At 38.5% G+C, this 18,536-nt stretch overlaps 1 protein-coding gene across 2 annotated transcripts in view; it reads left to right on the top strand.

Moving 5' to 3' along the window:
• Nucleotides 1–18,536, top strand: part of stxbp6 (syntaxin binding protein 6 (amisyn)) — a 196,886-nt gene that overhangs the window by 93,756 nt on the left and 84,594 nt on the right. The gene's annotated exons all lie outside the window — the stretch shown is intronic.

The raw sequence follows: 18,536 nt of genomic DNA, 5'->3' as shown, positions 1-18,536 counted from the left end.
ACAAACTGAGGGCATCCCTTTGGCTTCCTATGAGTGGTGTAAGTATTGTCACAGTCCTCTCTTACCAGCTCTGCAGCTTCATCAAAAGGAGTTAATGGTCAAAGATCCGACAGTTCTGCCAGTCTGAAAGTAGGCCAACCTCTCTCCCTGTTGCAGGCAGACAAAGAAAATGATAGTGTCATCCCAGTGGATGCACGGGAACTTCTTGCCCCAATACCTATGCCAGTAATGATCAGCAGCAATGTCCTGTAATTGGAATGTTAACTGCATGAGGTGGATGTAGCGTATTCAGTTGCACATACGCCAGCTGGTAATGAGGCTCGCAAGTGATCCTCTTCTCTAGCATGCCTTTGTGCTGGTAAAGTGATTCCCTTATGCATATCACTTTACAATAACAACTGTATGGTGCCACATACACCTGTGGAACACAGGAGGTCAGTTATTCTTTTCCTTACTGGAGCTAGGAACTCTCGTGTACCTCATGAGTGCAAACCTCTGCAACAGTCTTCAAGGCGACATTGGTCTGGTAGGGTGGGCTCCTGATTGCAATCACTGGGGAAGAGGGACAGCCAGGATGGGAAGCTGTAACTGAACTGCGGGGTCACTTTGTCTAAGTTGAGTCTGCCTGATCCTTCTGACCTGCAGTCAGGTGAATGGAATGTTCACTAAAAATTTGAGAAGACAATGATTTTGTCAATAAACAACATTTGTGCAAGCTTTAAGGGCTGGCAGCATCAGGCATTGTAGCTAAAGTGGAAAGCTATCTTATGTAATAACTGTTTCACTGATGCTGAAGATATTAGTTTTTGCATTGGTTCTGATTTAGTTTAACAACAATTGTTCTGCTGGTGCCATCGAACAAATCAGAAAGCAGTTCTGTTTTTCTGGTAGTTCAAAGCGTCACACCCTACTGACCCAGTATAGCTCAATGCCGAGGAAAGAGAAACTTGCCGTGGCAATTCTGAAATTCAACTTTGCTTGAATGCTAGAGAAGAAACTAGATTAATGAATTGGTGTTCTGATTGACCATTTGCATTTGAAAATTAAATGAAGTGGAAAATACAATATCGTTATCAATAGGAGTGGACTATGCAGTCCCTCAAGCCTATGCTGATATATATAATAGGACCTTGGCTGTTCTGGTATTCACCACGGCTCTGTTTTTCTGTCTGCTCCCAACAACCCTTCACTCACCCTATAGGTCAAGAATCTGACAGTTTTTCCAATTGGCATGCTTAATTAGACTATCCATGTTGTTTTTGTGGTCCCTACCAATAACACGTGTTGCTTGACGACATAAGTGGGGAAACCGTAGCAAGAAGAATATGTGAAGTGATGCATCTTGGCCTTTGACAAATAGCAGGGTTCAAAAAATTGGTTTGAGAAATTGTAGCTCCACGGTTGTGTCTCAAAATATCTTGTGTGAGCATTTGACAGGTTGAGCAAAAGTAGTCTTGTTTTCATGGCAGTGAAAAGAAAAATGCAAGTGGATTCTTAATTACGAGAGAAGACAATGACAAGATGATGGTAATTGTAGCCTGCTGTATTGATGACGCTCTTTGCCTGCTGACATTGTTATTGCTTGTCTGCTGTTTTCTGCTGTGTTCTCAAAACACAAAAAATGTACTTTCTGAACCGTTTGTCACAAAAGTCGGCAGTGATTTGTCATTTTAAATACCCAACATTGGGGTTAAAATGGCTATTACATTGTAGCTGCATGCCACTGAGAAAATGTGAGGCAGTAATTCGATATATTATCAAAGTGTAGTTATTGTTTACATGTAGAACCAACTAAGATTTTCTACCTGTATTAGTTTCATGTGAAGCAAAGAGCTCCTGTATGGGTGTTGAAAGTGTATTTTGTTTTATTCTGCATTGCTTTGTGTTTATTTGAAACATTAGAATCAAAAAACTGACATTTTTGCCACTTGTTTATGGTTTAGTTCGGTGTTAAATAGTCTGCTGGAGAGACCCCACCCAGGAAGTTGGGAAAATTAATTTGTTAATTAAATCTGACATTTAAAAGCTAGTACCAATAATACTGACCATGAAACTACGAAATTGTCTTCAACCCTTTCTACCCTTTTTGGGAAGGAAATCTGTCATACTTACTGCTCTTGCCTATAATTCCAGATCAACAACAGTGTGATAGACATGTAACCATCCTCTGAAATGGCCTCCTAAGCCACCAAATCCATGAACATGCCACAATCTGCAGAGACGTTTCCAAATCATACATCATTCTGACTTGGAATCCTTTCCTCTCTTCGTTATAAGTTAAAGATCCTGTAATTTTGTTCAAACATGACTGTGGCGAATATCATCTTGACACAGATTTGAGAAAAATTGGGATGAGGCAGAGGGGTGGTCTTTGCTAGTGCCAACATCATCCAGTGAATTAATAAAAATAACATTTTAAAATTGCAATTATCATAATTTGATCACATCAGTTGCTGAAGTGAATGAGGTGAACTATGTTGATCAGATAGAATATAAGCTCAACACCAGCTCTTATGGGACTTTCAGCTATGAAACATTGGCAATGGATTGAAATATCGTTTGCGCAAAATTCTATACTTAGCACAGGAGCATCAAGAATTGACACCTGACCTGAAACAGTTAAAGAATAATGTTCTTGTAATTAGCAGGCTATAAATGATTTTAAACTAGTTGTGAGCCATAGTTACTTGAATATCATGTTTGTATCTTGTGGGATGAAACCAATTCATCAATTTTACTTTGAAAGTTTAACGTGCGCAGTCAATGTACAAAATTCCAAACATCCTGGTGTACATTCAGTCATCAGTAGCATTCCACCGGAGGGCTTGGTGCTGCGCAAAATACCTTTCTTTTTCAGACACGACAACTTTTAGAAGCATTACTGTAAACTCATCCAAGTTTCACTGCAGCTTACAAATACAAATTGTACTTCGTTTTTGGGAGGCTTCTTTTGGCTACATGAAGTTGCTTTAAAGGATGGCATAGACTGACCATTGGGAGTGGAGTATAAAAGACAGCAGGCCATTACACTTTGTCTGCTCTTCCTATTACCTGTTTGTCCTTTCTACCAACCCCATCTCGAGACATTGGATTGCATCCACTTGCAGAAGTTCTTAACCCTACAAAGTACTTTTGGAATATTTATTTTTCAAAGTTACATAAGTGCAAGTTTTTACTACTTAGGTTTACCAAACATGGAACAATTATTTGGAAATAGTATTGGAGAGCTGCTTGTAAATTACTGCTGGTGTGTACAAGTCCCCTGATCTGCTGAGGCAAGCTCATAACTCTGTGTATTTTAATTATTGTCGTGCTTTGTTCATAAATAAAAATTTCATCGTCTTTCATCTAAACTACTCTGGTTTGTATCACCATTGTGTTGAAGAGAATTTGATAATGAAATACCAGACTATATGAAAATTTGTAAACAAAGCAGCGGTGACTGTAATCCTGTGAGAAAATAATGCCATCAAGAAGAGAGGCAAACATTTTTAAAACAGACTTCCCTCACTCTTACTCGAACAGGATTAAAGACAAAAATGTAGTGAGTACCAACTAGAAATGAAACACACAAAAAAAGGTTATATGTGCTTTGGAGTGTAGCAGGTTAAGAACAGAGGTGACTGCTGTTTTAGTGTTTGATTGCGTGAAGACACCATGCTGGACTTGCTTTTTTTTTTGCCATTGTGTTTCTGCTATAATTAGACTAAGTTGACAAGAAACTAACTGCCTTGTGAATGCATATTGGAAATCTAAATTGTGGGTTATGTTACAACTGTGTGCTTTAACAGTTCTGTTTTGTTACACAGTACGAGTGTATGAATGATATTTCCTTTTGATGATGCCTTTTACAGCTTTGGACATTCTTGCTTGTCTTTCTCAGTAGCACAAACTGACAATTATTTCACCTTTTGGAGTTTTGTGCAATCCACAGGTTAGAGGGGGCATGAAAATAATAAAACTAAGTTTGACGTGCACCAGAGAAAAATAGTATATCCTTGCAGCCTGCTTTTCCTCTGCCTCTGTTTGTACTGTTGTCAGGTGGAAAATGCTATTAAGTGTAGCTCACAATGAATTGAATGAGTTTATTCTGTAATTTCCTGATTTACCCTTGCTGAATTCTTGATTCTGAGTAGGTAGAATTCTCCCTTTTTCTAATGACATTTTCCTCTTGCTTCACTTAAAATGCTAACTAATGCAATTGAATGATTACAAGCAGCTCTCCAATACTATTTCCAATAATTGTTCCATATTTGGTAAACCTAAGTAATACACATTACTGAACGTTTCAACTATAAAGAATATAAAACCATTTTGCTTCAACCTATTTGAAATTTGACACTTGCATACAAACCTTTTTCCTGTAAAGTATATCAGTTATGATAAAGAGCACAAAATATTGCCTCTTTGTATTTATTAGATTAGATTACTTAGTGTGGAAACAGGCCCTTCGGCCCAACAAGTCCACACCGACCCACCGAAGCGTAACCCACCCATACCCCTACATTTACCCCTTTACCTAACACTACGGGCAATTTAGCATGGTCAATTCACCTGACTTGCACATCTTTGGACTGTGGGAGGAAACCGGAGCACCCAGAGGAAACCCACGCAGACACGGGGAGAACGTGCAAACTCCACACAGTCAGTCGCCTGAGGCGGGAATTGAACCCGGGTCTCTGGCGCTGCGAGGCAGCAGTGCTAACCACTGTACCACCGTGCTGCCCATTCTGGTTATTTTCTTCTGAATTGAATCTTTATAAATTAATTTTAAACTACACGTTACAATCACGGTTTGATTATTTTGTGAATGGTGCTTCCACCATTGGTAGGAAATCCCAAAATTTAGAACCAACTGATGAAGCAATAACAATGCATGTTCAAGCTGACTTCCTGTGGAAAGCATGGAAGTGATGACCCAAAGTTGTTGTTTTTTTGTTCCTAGAGATAGAAGTAAAGAAGGAGATACTGTTAGGGTAAGCTTAGTTTAAACTTAGGCAGTGCATATGTAGACTAAGCATTACAGATATGTTGCACTGTCAGATCTAGTGATGAGGCAAACCGAGCAAACCTCTCTACACTGGGTGACTGAGTGTTGTTATAGCTGCACAAGTCCAAGTGAATTGTGAATCTGATAATCAAAGCTTTTCTGGACCTGAAGGTAAGCTACTCTCAGCTGAGTACCCAGGGTCTGTTTGCCTTGTAAGGAATAAACAAAAAGTTTGTAGAGTTAGTGATCATTCCAAATTTGTTTGTAACCTCATGACCGCACCACAGAGCAATTTGATTCTTATAGCAGCAAAATGTACCAGTATGGCATGACTTGAACCAAAGTCAGGACCAATTTTTTTTTATAAGCAAAGTCCCAACAATCGTTTCAGTTGCCCACCCAATAATCAATTTGCTTGGTACACTGGTTTCTTATTCTGTCACATTATGCTGCTTTGTTGTACAGGTATAAGGTGCACTGACTCAAGTAGAATAGGTGCCCTTCATATTAGAATTTGGAAAGACATGATGTGCAATTTTCATCGCTATCTACTGAAGTCTCCAAATTGAGTCGTCATATGCTATTTATATTTTATACTATACTGTGCACTGCTACTTGTAAGTCATATTCATTTGAAGGAAATGTGTTTCAAGGGTAGAAACTGGAATGGCTAAAATAAATGTTGACCACTAAGTTACTCTGACAGAATCAGGAGAATGAGCTCTGTTCTGTCAGCCATTTGATGAATGATTAAAATTGCTGATTTTTGATTAGAATCGCATGGTACTCTTGTCAGAAAGATTGCTTTAAATGTAATTTGAAACATCGATACCTCTGCAAAATGAATTGTTTTTTGCCGCAAATATTAATGCCAGAAGGCAGTTTTATTTATGGATGTAGGTTTGCTCGCTGAGCTGGAAGGTTCATTTCCGCACATTTCGTCACCCTACGAGGTAACACCTTCAGTGGGCCGCGGGCGAAGCACTGCTGATAAATCCTGCTTTCTGTTTATATATTTAGGTTTCTTTGGGGTGGTGATGTCATTACCTTTATTCATTCATGGAGTGTGTGTGTCGCTAGCTAGGCCAACATTTATAATTTGGAAGAATTTTTTTTTCCTGGACAATCGAGTAAAGATATTTCTGGGAAATATTAATCTAATTGATATCTTCCCAATATTGGATGACTTAACAATGCTAACAATGCAATGAATTTTTTTAATGTGGTAGCAGTTTAGAGGCTGACCACATTTTAACATTGAGATTATTGGTGAGATATTATTCTTTTGCATTTTTAATAGAGGGAACTTGTGCTTTCCTTTTTTAAAAATGGTTTTTATCTTGCACAGAAATGAGCTGGAAGGGTCTTTTACAAGTTTACTTTCAAATTTGGAGTTCTAGGCTGGAGACAGCTCATGTCAGACTTTTTCAGTAGTGATGCAATCTGTAGCATGACTTGTTTTCATTTCAAGAAAACATAGAAGTGATTTCTGAAAGTTGTATGGATTTTGAATGTTTGGAACATGACAATTGAATTATTATTATGAACATTTTTTGAAGAAAGCTAATTCTAAAAAGTATTCTTCATTGCAAGCACACAACTTATTTTGGATGGTCATATTGAATGTTTTAAACTGTGGCTGCCCACTTAACCATAAAAACACAAAGTAGGAACAGGAGTAGGCCATGTGGCCCTTTTTTAGTTTGCTCAACCATTGCCATGTTTTTATCGTGATCATGGTTAATCATCCAACTTGGCACCCTTTTCCTGCTTTCTCCTTATACCCTTTTCCTTTTGTCCCTAGGGCCATACAGAACTACTTGAATATATTCAGTCGTCTCCTAACTCCTTTCTGTGGATGAGAATTTCTCCTCATTCCAGTCCTGAATGCCTTTCCTATATCCTTAGTCTGTGACCCTGGTTCTGGACACCCCAGTCATCCAGAACATCCTATGTTTTATCCTGTCTCATCTTGTTAGAATTTTATAGGTTTCTATGAGAAACCCTCAACCCTCCCACCCCCCCATTCTTCTAAACAATCCAATCTGTCCTCGTACATCATTCCTGCCATTCCAGGAATCATCCTGGTAGACCTTTTGTTGCACCCCTGCATAGCCAGAACATCCTCCTTTTACAAAGGAGACCAAAACTGCACACAATATTCAATGTGTCATCTCACCAAGGCCTGTACTCCTGCAGCGAGAAATTCCTTCTCTTTTACTCTAATCCTCTTGCTATGGAAGCTAATGTACCATTTGTTGCTTTCATTGCCTGCGTGCTTGCTTTCCTTGACTGGTATACACAAGGACACTCTGGTCTTGATGCACCTCCCCACGCAGACATGGGGAGATATTGTGAACTTTTCATTGATGCAGTTACTCAATTCTTCTAATGAGACAAATTATCATAAAACAATGTGCTAGAGAATCATAATAGGCATCATCTATGTGGAGAAAGCAGAGTTAACATTTCATGTCTGTGACCTTTCATCTGAAACAGTATCTCTCTTTCTGTCTGTGTACAGATAATGCCAAGTTGAAACTTTATTGCTGGAACAGCACAGCAGGTCAGGCAGCATCTAGGGAACAGAAGATTCGACGTTTCGGGCACATGCCCTTCTTCAGGAATGCCAAGCCTAGTGAGACTGTCCAGCATTTTCTTTGTTTATTTTACATGTTGTTGAACAAAGAGATGGAGGGGTGAATGTGTATAGTTCCTTGGAAGTGGAGTTGCAGGTATACATGCTGGTGAAGATGGCCTTCATTGGTCAGAACATTGAGTATAGGAATTGGGTTGGCATTTTGCGGACATTCGTGAGGCCACTTTTGGAATACTGTGTACAGCTCTGGTCACCCTTCTATAGGAAAGATGTTAAACTTGAGAGGGTGCTGAAAAGATTTAAAAGGACTTTGCTGGGACTAGAGGGTTTGATTTATACAAAGGCTGAATAGGCTGGGGCTTTATTCCGTGGGCGTTGCAGGCTGAGGGGTAACCGTATTAGAGGTTTCTAAAATCATGTGGATAGAGTGAATCGTCAAGATCTTTTTCTTGGGGTGGGGGAGTCAAAAACTAGAGCACATAGGTGAGAGGGGTTTAAGATGAAAGCGAAAGATTTACAAAGGACCTATGGGGTAACTTTTTCTTGCAGAAAGCAGGGCATTCATGGAACAAGCTGTATTCTGCCCCCAGAGGAAAATGCCCTCAGGTATAAAATCCTTTGAAAATGCAAATCTGAGTGTTTTTACGAAGTTGGGGCCATTTCTACTATATTGTACTTAGCTTTTTACAGTTTGAGCTCAGTCAACATGTAATCATGATGAAAGATTAACCACTTAAACCAGTTGTACAAACTTTTCTGATCTGCTAAAGGAAAGGAATCTTATTTAAATTGGGGAGGATTTTGGATCCAATTAAGCCTTCACTGTTGATACCTGTATATCTGATAGAGGTGTGCTGTACTTTTCCATTGTATGTAGTTAGATTAATTTGACACTTCAGTTTGGAATTGCTGTGCTTTTCAAATAGTTTAGAGCAGCTAAAATGTGAACGTTCCCAGATTTCCCTCCTGGGTCATCAGTTCCTTCACACTGATAATGTCAGTACCTACCAGACCACCAGACTATTGATGAGTTATTTCTTATTTGAAAAAGCAGACCTTATTACATAAGGCAACCCATTTAAAAATGCTCTTGTTAAGTGTTTCGTGCATTTCTGGAATCTTATTGTACTTTGGAGGTCAAAAATCTAGGTTAAGTCACATTCGTACGTGTTTTAATTGCTCGTTTATTTCAGGAGTCAAGACACAATAAGAAAAGGATTTTGGATTTTGCAATCGTCACAATTTAGAAGTGTTAGCATCCTGGTGCAAACACTTTTTGTCTATTAGTGCAATGAAAACAACCTAAATGAAGTGGCACAAACACAATAAGATAAATTAGAGAACAGATTTGTACCCATCATGTTTATCACAGCACGATCTGATCTCTTCTGCAGTAGGCAAAATACTAAGTACAGTACAGTTCCGTTGAGTTATTGCTCAGACTGTTGATTGCATACTGCTTGGAACTATTCTGTATGGGATGGGGTGGGGGGTGAGAGGTGGACTACAATTGGTCTGCCTGACATCAGTATATTGAATGGGGAAGAACTGAAAACAAATATCAACAACTGAAATTGCTGGACAAACTCCATGTCTGCCAGCATTTGTGAAGAGATAAATAGTGAATGTTTTGTTCCAGTGACTCCTTCAATTCTGAAGAAGGGTCACTGGACCCAAAATATTAACTCTGCTTTCTCTCCACAAATTGCATGGCTTATTTTAACAGCCATTCAGCTTTTCTGACTACCTCAAAGATCTGTTACAGTTGGAATTGGATACAAAAGCAAAATAGCATGTGTGGAAGTTTGACGTATTAACAGAAGGTGCTAGAAATAATTGACTTGACAGTATTTGCAAAGAAGAGGTGAGAGTTTATTTTCCAAATTACTGATCTTTGACCAGAACTAGAATAAATCAAAGATTTAACAGGCTTTAACTATGTGCAGAGGGAAAAAATAACATTAAAAGGATAAAGATTAGAAAAGGTGGTCTCTCAAATGATGGCAAAAATTGATTAAATGATAAATTGGATTTGCTGCAGGACCAAAGTGGTATTTTAATGGGTAAAGGAACAAAATATGGGTCTACAAATGTGTAAATGGCACCAGCACTATTAATGGCATGACTAAATGGAGCAGAGTCTATAATCTGAAATTGTTGTGTTGTTGTGAACTGCCTAAATAAAAAGATGGAAAGATGTTCCACATGTATTTACACAACTTCATACTTCAATTCTTCAGCCTTTATAACAGATATAGCCTCTTTGAACCAGGGCCCATCAGTGATCGCTGTTCCTGCAGAAATGGTGGCTGTACAGTTGGAAGAGTCCATTGGATCTCTATGATGAGGCTAAATGCCACATTCCTCTTACATCTATACAGTATTGTCAAAGTTGTGAGTAGTCTGCCTTAACTTCCTCCAGTGAAGCAAGCTATCCATTTTCACAGGCTACTCCTCCATCTTGGTCAGTGGATCACTGTGATGTGCTACGTATGAAAATGCTTTTTTAAAAAAAAATTCTTAGAGGGGTTTATGCAATGATTTGCATGCTGCTTAAAAGCCTGTATAAAAGATTTATTAAAAATAAGATCAGATGTAAATGCATTCTCATTGATTTAGTGCAGACTGCAAGAGGAGCATTTACATGTTGCTAAATTGTGAAAGATGTTGGCTAGAGGGGTGTGGTGGACAATTTTGTTTTGGGCAGCATGGTGGCTCAATGGTTAGCACTTCTGCCTCAGTGCCAGAAACCTGGGTTCGATTCCAGCCTCGGGCAATTGTCTGTGTGGAGTTTGCACGTTCTCCCCATGTCTGAGTCCCACAGTCCAAAGATATGCAGGTTAGTTGAATTGGCCATGCTAAATTGCCCATAGTATTCAGGGATGTGTGGGTTAAGTGCATTAGCCAGGGATAAGTGTGGAGTAATAGTATAGGAGAGTGCGTCTGGATGGGTTACTCTTTGGAGGGTCGGTGTAGACTTGTTGGGCTGCAGGGGATTCTGTAGGGATTCTAAGAAGGAACAGAATGTTTGAACAAAAAAAGAAATTGGATGCCTGTGACAAGTAGTGTTCCGCAAGGATTGGTACTGGTTCCACTGTTTGTCAATTAAAGAAATGTTTTGTGTGAGAATTTAGGAAGCATGGTTAGTAAGTTTATGGATGACATTAGCATTGGTGGCATAGTGGATGGTGAAGAAGATTATCTAAAATTCCGAAGGGATCTTGATCAGTTGGGCCAATGAGCTGAGGAATGGCAGAGTTTAATTTGAATAAATGCGAGGTGTTGCATTTTGGTAAGATTAACAGAAGCAGATCTTATGTGCTTAATGGTAGGGCCCTAGGGGCTGTTGTCAAACAGAGACCTTGGGGTTCAGGTACATAATTCTTTGAAGGCTGTGTCACAAGTAGACTGAGGGGGTAAAGAAACGTTTGGTGCGCTTGCCTTTATTGCTCAGAATACTGAGTATAGGAGTTTGGATGTTATGTTGCAGCTGTAAAGGATGTTGGTAAGGCCTTTCTTTAAAGAGAACTGTACAGTTCTGGTTTCCCTGCTATAGGTAGGACATCATTAAATTGGAGAGGATGCAGAAAAGATTTCCAATGTTACTAAGATTGGAGGGTTTGAACTATAAGAAGAAAATGGATAGATTTTTTTCACTGGAGCATAGGAGATTAACCTCTAAGAGTTTTGTAAAATCATGACAGGGGCATAGATAAGGTGAATAGCACAGGACTTTTTCCCCAGGATAGGGGAGTTTAGAACTGGAAGGCATATTTTAAGGTGAGAGGAGAGAGTTTCAAAAGGTACCTGAGGGGCAGCATTTTCATATGTGGAATGAACTGCCAGAGGAACTGGTAGATGCAGGTACAGTCACAACATTTAAAAGACATTTGGACAAGTACATGAATAGAAGATGTTTGGAGGGATATGGGCCAAACACAGTCAAATGGGACTAGTTTAGTTTGGGAAACTTGGTTCGCGAGGACCCGTTGGATTGAAGAGTCTGTTTCCATGGCAATGTTGAAACATGGCAGGGAGCAGAGGACAAAAGTCAGAGCAAATAGAATGAATGAAAATTACAGGTGATCAGAAGCTCAGGATCGCACTTACAAAGATGAATGGCTATGTTCACCAGAGCAATCAACCAAAAAAAAGACTTCAATATTGTAAGAGATTGTAATTTGAGCAGGAAATATGGTAATCAGATAAAAATCCAAATAATTTCTACTGATCTCTCTTTGGTGCAGTATGTTTGGGGCTTTGTCTGTAAGGCAGGCATCTTCTGTGCTTGCAAGGGGAGCGAGTGTTGGCAAAGTAGACACTGTGATGGAGGATGTTACTTTAAAATTCTGATAGGAAAACAGGGAAAGTAGTTTTTGGTGGAACAGTTGAGACTGATGCATTGAAAACCCAGTCTCTTCGGTGGAAGTTGAGAACAAGGGGAAGGGAGAAAGTGCGGCATGCAACACAGGATGGGAATAACCAAGTGCATTGTCAATCACAGTAGTGGGGTTGAGGTAACCGGAAGGCACAAAGCACTGGTTTGAATGTTGCATGGAATAGATGTGACAGAGAAACTGGGAAAATCTTAAACTTTCTTTCCAAGAAGCAACGGAAAGCAGTAATTAAATTGACTATTGAAGATGCTGATATTGGTTGACAGTTTAGCTCCAAAAGTGGCAATAGAGGAGCAGAAGAAAGTAGTAATTAAAGTTGAAGCATGTGAAAATAAGGGAAACTTAAAAAAAAACGGGATCAGAGCTGGTACTTAGTTTGCGGTGAGAGCAATGGCAGTAGTGGTGTGGGAAAGGGTAAGGAAATAACCCAGGTAAGAGAGGTGCAACGAATGCTCCATGTATCCATGAAAAATGTGGACATAGTCTCCTGCAAGTTTCCTCAATCATTTTTATTTAAACGAAGTGTGTGGAGTTGAAGGAGAGCTTGTTGAAAGTGAGAATAAGTGCATTTGGGTAGAGAGGGTGGTGACGGATAGGGACTGGATGAAATTCATGAAAATGCAATAAACCTGGAATGTATAAGTTTGCACTGATTCCAATAAGGACTACACTATCTGCTACACTGGGATGTTTACTGTGAAACCATTAAATGATGCAGATCAATGCATAAATTAATGAAGTTTCTAACTTATCCATTTTTCCCTTTTATTTCTATTAGTCTTAATCGTCACTATGGTCTGACTCATGGAATTTCATTTTAAAATGACCTTGAAACTCCAATGCAAGGACCAACATGTTCCTTGTTGGTATTGCTGAGCTTTGTGGTGATCAGGGACTATGCAAAAAAAAATCAGACTCCTTTTGGAGTTTTGATGCCTGTTAATATCAGAATACTTGGATAACTGTTAGATTCAGATTGTGGGCAATGTGAATCTGTATGGGAAATACACCAGTGGCATATCCTTGATCAAAGATTTGAATTGAGAATCACTATTGCAAGGAAGGGAGAAAATGAAACTGACCATGTTCTTAAATATGAAATGAATGAGTTGAGTGTGGTATAGGCCAAATGCTGGCATATGGGATTAGATCAGTTCAGGATACCTGGTCAGTTGGACCAAAGGGTTTGTTTCCATGCTGCATAACTGTATGGGTCTATGATATTTCTTTTTTATTATTTCTGTGTGTTTGTTTAATTATCAGGGTATGCCATCTCCGGTTGCCTGGTTTAGCCAGCACTACCCATATAAATGTTGGTGGACTATGGATGTTAGTCTGTGATGCTAACATAATTAACCTATTAACAGAAGCTGGCTCCCACTGTTTACTAAATTCAGCTCTTTTTCATCCTAGTTAGAGTTTCATGGTTCCAGCTTTTTTGGGGTGGTCTAAAATGTTGAAGAAAGCTGTAATGAGAGGTAATTCACCAATTCTGATCTCCTGGAATCTGAATTAGAATTAGTCAAATCTACAGCTGTAAGGAGTAGGAGCAAATAGTAAATATTTGAAAGCATCTTAGGTTAAATTGCTGTGCCTTTTATTATTAGTTCAATTTCCTCACATTTGTTGAACTGAGTAACTCTTCCAACCTGTCTGCAGACTATGAAGACCATTATAAGAAATTGAATAGAATGACATAGATTCGGGCAAATTAACAAAGGCAATATTTCTTCTGGAAATATATAATGTTCTTGGCTTTTGAGAAATTCGACATTTATTTTGAATCCTGTGCTTTACTGTTCTGTCAGCTTTTGGAATAGAACTTCTAATCTGTGGGACAATGGTGTTAATATGTTGCAAAATGCTATTCACGACACCTACGCAAACTGGTACCCTGCAATTCAAATTACTCAAAATGAGCAGAAAGTGACAAAATCCAAAAATAAAATTCAATTATCGTGCATAGTACTCAACCGTGGGTGTAACGTTAAGAAGTCTACAGCAGCTGCAGATTTTCCTTTTGTGATGTTCAGGAGTTTTTAGGCTAGGAAAGACTACATTTTATTCCAATCCTAGTATTGAATCAGATCTCTATTGAATATGTGAACTTCTTGGTCATTGCAAATTGAATTTTCTTTGACCACATCTATTTAATGATTCAGAAGCTTTGCAGAGTTGCTCTACGGTTTCTGCTTTCAGACAATGAGAAATTATTTGTTGTTCCATGCTACTTGCACAGTGTGTACTTCATTTTCAGTCCACACATGGATTTTAGACATAACATGCTATCAATGAGAAAGGCCTGGAGCCACTGCCTTGTCTCAGGAAACCTAGGGGTACTGTTGGGAAGGCTACTGCCATTAAGTGCTGGTGCAAGATTTGTCAGTAATGTGACAAGCTAACAAAGTTAAAGAAATGATGAGTCTGTCAGTTTCAGGAGTACCACAGGGCATATCAGTGCCAAATTTTAAAAAAAGCTTAAATCTGTTGGAATTGGAAACAATATAAATGCTCAGATGGATCTAATGGATTTAGAAATCCAGCAATGTATTTATTTAGCAAAAGTTAATTTTATACCATTCTGAACTTAAAGTTTTCTAAATTTCTATTGGTTATACGTTTTGAGTTGCAGTTGTATTTGTACAGACTTGAAAATAATAATAACTGATCTTTAAGCCACAAGCTCAGAGTTAAGACTTTGAATCACAATGTGGATTGTTGTATTTTTGACAAGTACTTAAAATGTTCAAAATGAGCATATTGCAGGAAATATGATAACCACTTGCACTACATACAAAAGCTAAACTTTTGAGATCAAAAGCAGGCTGAGAGTTTTTTTTACTATTTGCTTTACTTCCTTGATTGCCTTTTGGTTATCTTCCAAAACTGTGTGCAACATTGGTGAAAACAAGACTTCAGTATCTGGGAATCATAACAATGTTCTATTGAGAGAGCAGCTCATTCCAGTCAGCTTGACCTATCGGTTGGCAGATGATTGCAGAAGCAATAGGCCCAACCAGCTGCAATTCGGTCTGTTGTGTCAAGGGATAGCGGTGGTGTCTAGTATTGCATTGAATATTAGGTAAACATACATATGAAGAATATCTTTCTTTTATACATGTCAGATTTTTGCTAAAATTACTGAATTTAATTCACTCAGTATTATGTGTACATGTCTGAGATTTTCTTTTGCCCAACATTAGTCGATGTTGAGATCGAAGTAGGGTTTGGGGGAATCAGTCATGTGCGCAGTCTGTTGGACTCAGGGCCAGAGGTGCAGGTATTGATATTTTGAATCACACTCTATAAGGAATATCTTCTGGGAATGGAGTTTGAGTACAGTAAATTTTAATAAGTTATTTTGAAGACAGTCTGAAGAATAATGTATTTTAATAATTCAGTCCTGAGAAATTCAGAAATTTCTCTAACTTTAGGTGATCTTGTGAGGATAGCATGTTGATGTGACTTTTCTCTGTACTTGTAGAATTTTGCTGTGTTGTGCTACACGATCAGTGAGAAAGTGAGGACTACAAATGCTGTAGAGTCAGAGCCGAAAAGTGTGACAATGGAAAAGCACAGCAGATCTGGCAGCATCTGTGGAGCAGGAGAATTGATGTTTTGGGCAAAGCCCTTCATTAGGAATATTGCTCTTCATCGCTATCTATCATGCAATGTGAAGATATAGCTGCTGCTTGTTAAATAAACAAATAATTGGATTTTAATAGTATTGATTTTTCAGTCTTATTTTATAAATTGCTTTTTTGAAAGATTGTCTTGCATCTTAATAAAGAAAGATGTCGATGAGTGCACACCCAAGATTTTGAAAGGTTATAGTTTGCTATATTGTTGAATTTTGACGCACTTTTGCTGTTTTGAATACAACCAAAACTGCAAAGCCAAAATAGCAAAAAAATCCAACTATTTGTCTACAACAAGCAATGAACATGGGCTTTTATAGCCTTTGTGTTGGGTGATTCTTAGTATAATGAACACTAGACAGAATCCTATAAAATACTTTAAAAGCTTTATTGATCCCGATTTATCTTTTCCATCTAGGTGCTCTGTAAAATAGTTTCAATAAAATGTGAGTAGGCTTTTTCTTAAAAAATAAATTCATCCAGTTTGAAGCCTTTTCACTTCATTACACTAAAGTAGCTGGAACTGTCTTTCTTTATAGCTCTTGCAGCAAGGCATGGTATGCAAATATAACTAATCATGCACTTTTTGGGGAAATACACATTTAGAGCCTTTGTGTATTATCTCCATAGATTTTAATGTAACCACATGTCCCTTGAGTCTAGATTAGAGTGGTGCTGAAAAAGCACAGCAGGTCAGGCAGCATCCAAGGAGCAGGAAAATCTACATTTCGGGCAAAAGCCCTACATTGCTGATGAAGGGCTTTTGCCCAAAACATCAATTTTCCTGCTCCTCGGATGCTGCCTGACCTGCTGTGCTTTTCCAGCACCACTCTAATTTAGACTCCAGCATCTACAGCCCTTGTTTTTACCTACATGTCCCTTCAGACTACTTGTAACATTTTTTTTATAACAGGACTGACAGGTATGCAGACCCGAACAAGACTTGCACCAATGAAAATTGTCCAGATGTCCTGATTTGAGCTTCTCCATTAATTTTCATCCTAAGCAGTATGTTTTTGAGAGCTTTGTGCCTGTTTGGCTTTATTGTCTTGTATAAATGTATTCTGCCGCAAATATTGGCTGGACGGTGTTAGAAGGTAACATTTTTCTGTTCCCTAATTCAAAAGGTCATGGATTCAAACCAAATTATGGACGTCACAATTTGAGCTGAGCTACATTGTAGTACTGAGAGTATTGCCTTGCCAAATATTTCAGGACATTAAAATCCAGGACTTCTGTTCCAGGTTTATGGAATTGTTGGTTTGTAAATTGGAGCAGTCTTTTTATTGGTACTTTGGAGGACATGACACTTTTTTTTTTCTGGAACCTTTAAATCATTAATATTGTCTCTCATTGAGCCATTCAGAGCTCAGCAATGTATAAACTAGTCCTTGTTGTTCAGAATACAGAATTAAGACAAGATATGGTGCTACCACCAATTAAAAGCAAAGTAGTGCAGTTACTGGAAGTCTGAAATAAAAACTGCAAGTCTTGGAAAAACTTATAGGTCTGGCATCAGATGGCGAAGGTGTGTAGAGCAAAAGACAGTTGGTGCTAATGGTGGTAGAGAAAAGATCTAGAGATGGAAGATAGGTGTTAATCATAGGTGTTCTGAGGAAGGGTCACTGGACACAAAAAATTAACTGATTTCTCTCAACAGGTGCTGCCAAACCTGCTGAGCTTTTCTATCAATTTCTGTTTTTGTTTGATTTTCAGCATCCACAGTTCTTTGATTTTTTTATTAAGAGTTAATCATAAATTTTAACTACACCACTTAGAGCAGGGTTACAGAAAGCATATCCATGCAAATAAGACTGGGGGAGGGGTGTATACTCAAAATTGAGGGTATTGTTCATGTTCTGAAGATGTAGAACCCAGTGTAGAATCCTGAAGGTTATGTGCTCTAGTAGAAAGTAAAGTGATGTTCCATCACCTTGGGGCAAGGGAACACAAGTGTGAGCATAAAATGTTTGTCCATTTTATATGGGTTTGTTAACAGAGCTGACTTATTTTCTGCTATTGACACTTACCATTAAAACCTATATCTTTCCTGTACTGCTATTCCCCTTTGTCGATACCATAAAAAACATCACTTTATTACCTCTTTTCCATTGGTCTCAAAATTATCTGTTTCTCCATTGACGCTGCCAGACCTACTGCATTCTCCAGCATTTTGTCATGTCAGTAATAAAAACAGTTTTCAGAAAATAGGTAGATACAATGTATCATTGGTAGCATGCTGACATACTCGCCACTATTCCTGAAATGTCTCAAAAGTTAAAGATTTTGTCAGTATACAAAAGTCACCAATATACCTTTTTTACATTCAGATTAACATAAAGCACCTACTTGGTTTCTGTACTTAATATTTATTGCAAATAAATATTGTCTAGCTGTATGTAACCAACTAAATTGTTGATATGTAGCTCTACTAGTTACAACTCTAACCCCCTTATAAAACTCCTCCTACACACAAATACAAATAGATATAATTGCAAACATTTGGTGTTACAGGTGGATGAAAACTGGAAAGGCAGTTCAATGATCCCTGTCCACAGGGTTCGCTGAGATAATCCTTTTTGGCTTGTCATTACTTGCATTTCCTCTATCTCTGTCCTCCAGGTATTTAACTTGCTTTCTGGAGACCGACTGGTTTGTAACTTATGAAGTCTTTGACCTATTGGTTAAAAGCAACAGCAGCTGATGAGAAAAAATAAATTGGTTTTCTTCACACTTTACATACTTTTTACTGCAGAACAAAGAACATCACCTCCCCTTCTCTATATCACATTCACAGCTATAAACTGTTCAGCTCACTGGGAATTCCTGATGAAGGGCTTTTGCCCGAAATGTTGATTTTCCTGCTCCTCGGGTGCTGCCTGAACTGCTGTGCTTTTCCAGCACCTCTCTAA

The sequence above is a fragment of the Chiloscyllium plagiosum genome, chromosome 10 (assembly GCF_004010195.1).
Source record: "Chiloscyllium plagiosum isolate BGI_BamShark_2017 chromosome 10, ASM401019v2, whole genome shotgun sequence".
Taxonomy (NCBI): Eukaryota; Metazoa; Chordata; class Chondrichthyes; order Orectolobiformes; family Hemiscylliidae; genus Chiloscyllium; species Chiloscyllium plagiosum.
Note: the sequence above shows the minus strand (reverse complement) of the source record. Positions and strands in the feature narration are given on the sequence as shown.